A 7,032-nucleotide genomic window follows, 5' to 3' on the forward strand; every position below is an offset into this window, starting at 1 on the left:
AGCCAGCTACCTGTCCAAATTGTGCACTGTATATGATAGTATACGCCATTAATTAATTATATACATCATCTGTTCTTTTCGTATCGCTATAGCGCTATATACTACTATAGCTAGCTCTAGAAGGAAGGGATGGGTGATAATAATGGCTGTCGCTAATAAGACGGTGAACACAATAGCATCATCAGCGAGTAGTAGTACGCGTGAGAGACCGATCGAGAAACGACGACGTGTGCTTAGCTACTCCAGTTGCTCTGCCCACTACGCTCTCGTTGAAAATGCGATCGATCCGTCAGCCGATCGAGCATGCAACGACTTTTCTCTCTCAGAGACTTGTAGACTTGTGCTCATTGTACTACGTACACTACGACTCAGACTACCCTCTCCGTCGTGGAAGCGTGCAATTGGGAGTAAGCAACAAAGAGAGCACGCACCCACGGCAGGCTTGGCCGTCAAATGCACTGCTCCCATCCCGTTTAGGGTTTGTATTGGAGAGCTTATAGCCTAGCGGTTAATAATCTAGGTTTTTATTCGGATTCTGACAACTGTAGTTACAGAGTTTTAAAAAGGAACTAGAAATTAGAGATAGAATTTTTCACTTCTCCAGATTATCAGAAACTAGCTACCAATTAACTATTTTCTTTTAATTCTTAAGTTATTTCAAACATGATGATAGTAGATGCCAAATAATGCGAGTCAATTTGATGCGCATTACTACTACATAGGTAACTGATTGTATAGCTAGGACCATACATATAGGAAGTACACCCCTGATTGGACACTACAGGCGTACTCTCTTCGTCCCAAAAAAAAAACTCAACCTAGAAAAACTCAACCTGCGAGAGGATGTAGATTGTCCAAATTCCTTGTCCTAGAGGAGGGGTCACATCCCCTTCTAGGTTGATTTTTTTAATGGAGGGAGTATATACATAGGTATCTAGCGATCTACTCACTCTGTCCACACAGAAAGTCAAATTAATATTGGAGAAGATATTTTCTAGTATAACGAATCTGGACTATCCAGATTCATCTCGTAGTATGAAATATCGCCTCCAATGCTATGTTAACTTTTTGTGGGATAGAGGCTGTGCCCGGAAGGAGAGTTGGGAACCTTTCCCCCGGATACAAAAGAGGGTATTCCCGTTAGTGTGTGATAAATTAATTATTAGTCTAAAAAACTTAAAAAATAAATTAATATGATTTCTAAAGCAACTTTTCTATATAAAATTATTATAAATATCGCACCGTTTAACAGTTTGGCAAGCGTGCGCGAGTAAAACGGGATGTGAAGTTGAGGAAACAACCAGCGGTCAATAAATATATCCGTACTTGCCGGTTGCACAAGTTTACAAATCGCAACTCGCAAGTGTTGAATTACATGTACGATTCACTAAAAACTTCAAACTAGTTAAGAATGACGAGTTAAATCATTTATTCTTCAAAAATTTCCTTAGCCTGGAGGTTTGTTTGCCTGAGACGGTGTGACATCCCGATCCAGGGCTTAATAGAATTAATAAAATACTTATATCAACAAGTTGTAACTTCTTTTCCGAAAACCGATTTCCAAATAACTCCAGAGTTAAGCATGCTTGGCCTGAAGCAATTTGGGATGGAATTTTTCCCGGGTGCGTACGAGTGAGGACAAAGTGCTATGAAAGCTGCCAGATGTAAGCAGGTCTAGCCTGGGAGAGACGGGACGGGACGTTACAGACGTGGAACAGAACATACATTAACCTTTTTTAGTTAATTATGCAAGCAAAATTCAAATTCAAGGCAGCTTTGGCATAATTAATATTTGGGTCGAAGTGAACACAAGCAGTGACAAAGGCGCCACTGGCCAGCTAGCCCGGATAAACGTCCGGATTCACGGGCAAAAACTCTATTAAATTTTAATATTGGTTAATTAATTGATACTGAAATTTCTATAGCAAATACTATTTATATTGAAATTTGCTCGGCCTTAAAAATCTTTTTCTCCACCACTAAAGTTTAAGCTAGGGAAAGTAATTTACTTAATTATGTTCAGCACTTAGCAAATTAATTATAGAAACTATATATACATATCATTAAGAAGAAATTTTACGGTCTTTAATGTTGTATCGGAAGTACTAATACATGGTTTTTACCGTAATTTTGACAAATTGACCCTTTGAGAAAATTTATTTCAAGAATAGACTATACCAAAAACTTATTTAAAAAATAGACCGTCAGCTCAATGCCATAAAGATTGGCGCTGAGGTATAACGCTTTAACGCTATACATATTGGTGCTGATATTTCATCCGAGGTGGCAAAAATTTACCAGATTGTAGGTGTCGACGTTTGATGTCGCGATTCTAGTATTTGCATAGTATGGGATCGTTGGTACTAGGATATATGCGAGATTGTAATAAAAGAGATGGGGACGAGGATTTTTATACAGGTTTGGGCCCCTGAATTGTCAGGTAATAACCCTACTCCTATTGGCCGAAGCCGGTCGTTGCTCTTATTCACCATAATCACACCAGTACAATATTTGGGGTAGCCTATCTAACTGTTGTCGACATAGCGAACTGAAGTGTTAACTCGTAGTCGACAACAGGGTAGCCTTCCTCCTCGAATCCACATCCGGCGAGATCAAAGACAGCGCTATGTCTCTCCTGACAGTATCCGTAGACACTGTAGGGGACTAGCCATACTTATCTCTGAAGTCGATATCCGGCGTCTTGTCTTGCCGCATGTTGGCTTGTAAGTTAATCTTGTGTCTTGATCTATTATTCCGTGTCTCCTCTCCTCCTAGGGGACCTTGTATTTATATCCATAGGTGTCCCCTTATCCAAGTAGAACTAGAGAAACCAATATGGATACAATCCGAGTAGTCCTTGTCGTTTTCATGTAAAACTCTATTTATCCTTCCTTATGCGGAACTCCTCCTATATCCGAAGGTTGTTTCCATATAAGACATGGTATGTGGTGGGTCTTGCCGAAATTTAGTCAACTACTATTAGGTATGTGGTATCCATAACCCTGATATTAGGTGGTCAGCACTAATGTACTTGGCGCTGAGTTGTTAACAAATAAAAGATATCTACAGAATTCTCTATTGCATGTATACCCTCTGCTGGGGTGGTTAGATGCTATTGCTCTCATTGCATAGACCACTGTCCGAATCTCTAGCTTGCACTTTTTTCAATTTTTTTTTCTTTTTTTCCTTTCACCAAGTTCTACACTTTTGAAACTACACATTTTCCCAAGAACTCTTTTTATATATTTTAAGTATTACTCCCTCAAACCCATAATATAAGGAGATTTGAGTGTTTGTTTGCGTTGTTTGACCACTCGTCTTATAAAAAAATTTGGAATTATTTTTTTTTGACTTATTTTATTATCCGAAGTACTTTAAGCACAATTTTTTTGTTTTTTATATTTGTACTTTTTTTTAATATGGAACGGGGGAGTAAATGCTATATAATCAAACCGTGATCCTTGAGGTGAGAGAGTAGGCTTCTAGCCACCACACGAAGCAAGCGCGCATGACTGTTTTGATCCAGAAAACAATTTTAGATGGTAAAAAGCTCCGCCCCAAACAGCCTGGCGTTGACCCCTCCTGACCTAGCAAATTTTTGCCACCTCAGATAAAATATCAGCGCTAATATGTATGGCGTTAAAGCGTTATTCCTCAGCGCCAATCTCTATGGTGCTGAGCCGACGGTTTATATTTTAATAAGTTTTTGGTATGGTCTATTCTAAGTTTTCCAAATTGTCAATTTATCAAAATTACGGTGATTTTTAATGAGAAACTTATGTTCGACCGTAGATAGGTGGTAGGTGAAGGCCAAAACGAGGAGTATAATACATGGTAAGCCCAGTTGTAGAAGGCTGCAGACGTTGTCACGGTTTATTTGCTAAAATACATTTTCTGAAAACACTTTCTTGTACTGTATTTTCAAAGAACAGTCCAACGAACAATCCATTTCAAAAGGGGATAATTTTTTTTTAATAATTCATATCAATCCTGCTTCTACAAGGTCAGAAACCGGCCGGTAGAGAACTTTAATTCACACAGCATTATGATAGAATGTAATTCATCCGTAAGTTTAAATATCACAACAACGTGAACACATGTTTAATTAGTCAACAGCATAAAGTGGATTTGATCTGGAGATTTCTTGTGTGGAGTTACAAGAAAGATTTGTTTTAGTGAGTCAATGACTCAACGTCTCTCTCTCCAAGTTGGAGCACGCTAATGATGAGATCAGTCACAAGACTTCCGTGATGCATATGATGTGCAAATTGAACATCGATGTGGTCCATCCATTAAGCAAATCTAGATCACACTTTGACCAACCTTCCACGTATTACGACCGTAACTCAACTTGTTAGATTTCTTGTGATGAAACCAATCCATCATCATGATTCAAGTTTTATATTTGACACGGATATTTATATTTACAACCAACTCAAGATATGCCTGGCCCAATTGTTCAACTAACTCAAGATATGTTCGGCCCAATATTTCAGCTATGCTCATAGTGGTAGGGTGAGTGTGCACGCGTTATGAGAGTTTATTGTTTTCAAAAAACAAAAATAAAGCGAGTACCCTCCCAACAAACATGCAGCCATCTTGGAAGTTAGGTCCAGACAAATTAGTCTTCTCCTTCGAAATATTTTTTGCTTCTTCTTAATTACTACTCCCTTTGTCCTAAAAAAAAAGACAAAACCCGGTTTCCGTGCCCAACGTTTGACCGTCCGTCTTATTTGAAAAAATTATGAAAAAAATAAAAAGACAAGTCACGCATAAAATATTAATCATGTTTTATCATCTAACAACAATGAAAATACGAATTATAAAAAAATTTCATATAAGACGGACAGTCAAAGTTGGACACGGAAATCCAGGGTTTGCCTTTTTTTCGGGACGGATGGAGTAGTTCGGTCCAGACAATGTAAAATATATTTCACTAATATATGACGCTAGAGAATCAAATGGCATGATATACAATATCATTTACTCCCTCCGTCCCAAAATAATTACAGTTTTAGCACTGTTCATGTTCAACGTTTGACCGTTCGTCTTATTTAAAAAATGATTATTATTAGTATTTTTATTGTTATTAAATGATAAAACATTAATAGTACTTTATGAGTGACTAATTTTTTTAATATTTTTAATAAATTTTTCAAATAAGACGGATGGTCAAAGCGCTAAACACGGATATCTATGGCTGCACTTAATTTAGGATGGAGGTAGTAGATATGATGATGTACTATCTTCACGTAAAAAATCAGCTCCAGGGTGTACTTTAGAACGGGCATAATTGCAGAGTAAGATACATACAAGTGGCTGATATTGGGATCAGGATAATATAAACGTGCAAATAATTGTCATGTTGAATTAATATATATCAACGGCCCTTCCAATATTGTTCCTTTTTTTGTCATAATTAAATTTGGACGGATACTGATCAGAAACTGCTTAGATATAAATATCAATTAGTTAACGTATCAATCAAGCAAAACTGGTTTATTTAACGCATATGAACAGGAATCTCTCTCGAAAGTCAACAAAAATGAAGACGTACAACTTCACAGCAAAACACGTGCAGTGCAGTATCACTTATCAGCTGAAGAACAGTTACCCTATCAATTAAGCAATCAATTGAAGGGTGTGCATTGAAGATTTGAAGGGCACAATTGAAGTCAGGCGTGGCGGCTGCCGACTTCAACTGAAATTTCAGTTAGATTTTGCTAGTACTACTACCTGTTTCAACCGAAGTTTCAGTCAGATTTTGCTAATTGAATAATCTCTGAATTGAACTGTAAAGCGAACGAATAGTCGGCCCAAGATTGACAATTCAGTCAGAGTACATTTTTCCATGGAGACCACGAATAGATTAGCTGGTTTTAGATATGTTTATGGCCAATGCTTACTTTCGTCGATTATTTCGGCTTATACAGTTTCACATTTTGCAGGGTAACGTCCCGATGCCCATGTATTACGACTGAACACGAGTGCAATGCAAGCAGAGAGAAATTATTTGCCAAACTTTTCTATCAGAAATAATCGAGTGGTGACTCTAGTGCTTAAAAAAAACACGATCGTACAGACTAGTACTTGTTTCTTGTCAGTATAGATTGAATTAATAAACTTTTTTTTGAGACAAACAAACCCAATATTGCTTACGCATCTCAATCCCCTGCAATTGGTCATCTTAGTCATTAGTCCTTAAAGAGATCCTCACGCATTTGCCTTGATCTTGTCCTTAGTCCTTACCCACAAATCCTGAAGTCGTTGAGTTAACCCAAATATTACGATACGTCTCCGTGAAACGTGTCACACGCCATAGAAATCACTTATAACCCCTCGGTGAAAACGATCTTTGAGCTGCCCTCTAATTTCCCTGTCATTTTAATTTGCCTTGTCAATTGTCATACCAGCGTTGGAAGCGCACGCTTGCTTGCGGCGTCGCGCATAAGCAGCAATCCAATCCACATAAAAAATCATTGGAAAGTACTCCCTCGTTCTCCTTCCCTAATATTTGACGTCGTTGACTTTTTAAACATGTTTGACCATTCGTCTTATTAAAAACTTTTATAAAATATGTAAAATTATATATATATATATATATATATATATATAAAAGTATATTTAACAATGAATCAAATGATAAGAAAAAAATTAATAATTATTTAAATTTTTGAATAAGACGAACGGTCAAATATGTTTAAAAAAATCAACGGCATCGAATATTTATGAAGAGAGAGTATATGCACTTCTGAAAAAGTAACGTTTCATCTCATCACAGCCAAAGACTTTTTGTCATGGCGCCAAACTGCCTGGCAGTGTCATTCCCACAGTGACAGACAGATCACGCCACCCACAAAAACGAATTAATGGAGTCAGAACCGCTCGAATTAATCGAAGCTGCAGGTAACGGACACGCGCGTGACATCTATACATGAATAATCGAGAAAGAGAGAATCGCACCAACGAAAATTGCTCATTTTCGTGGACTGAAAATGGACTGCCACTATGAGAGCTTTGTACGTACGTAGT

Source organism: Oryza glaberrima, chromosome 2 (genome assembly GCF_000147395.1).
Source record: "Oryza glaberrima chromosome 2, OglaRS2, whole genome shotgun sequence".
Classification (NCBI taxonomy): domain Eukaryota; kingdom Viridiplantae; phylum Streptophyta; class Magnoliopsida; order Poales; family Poaceae; genus Oryza; species Oryza glaberrima.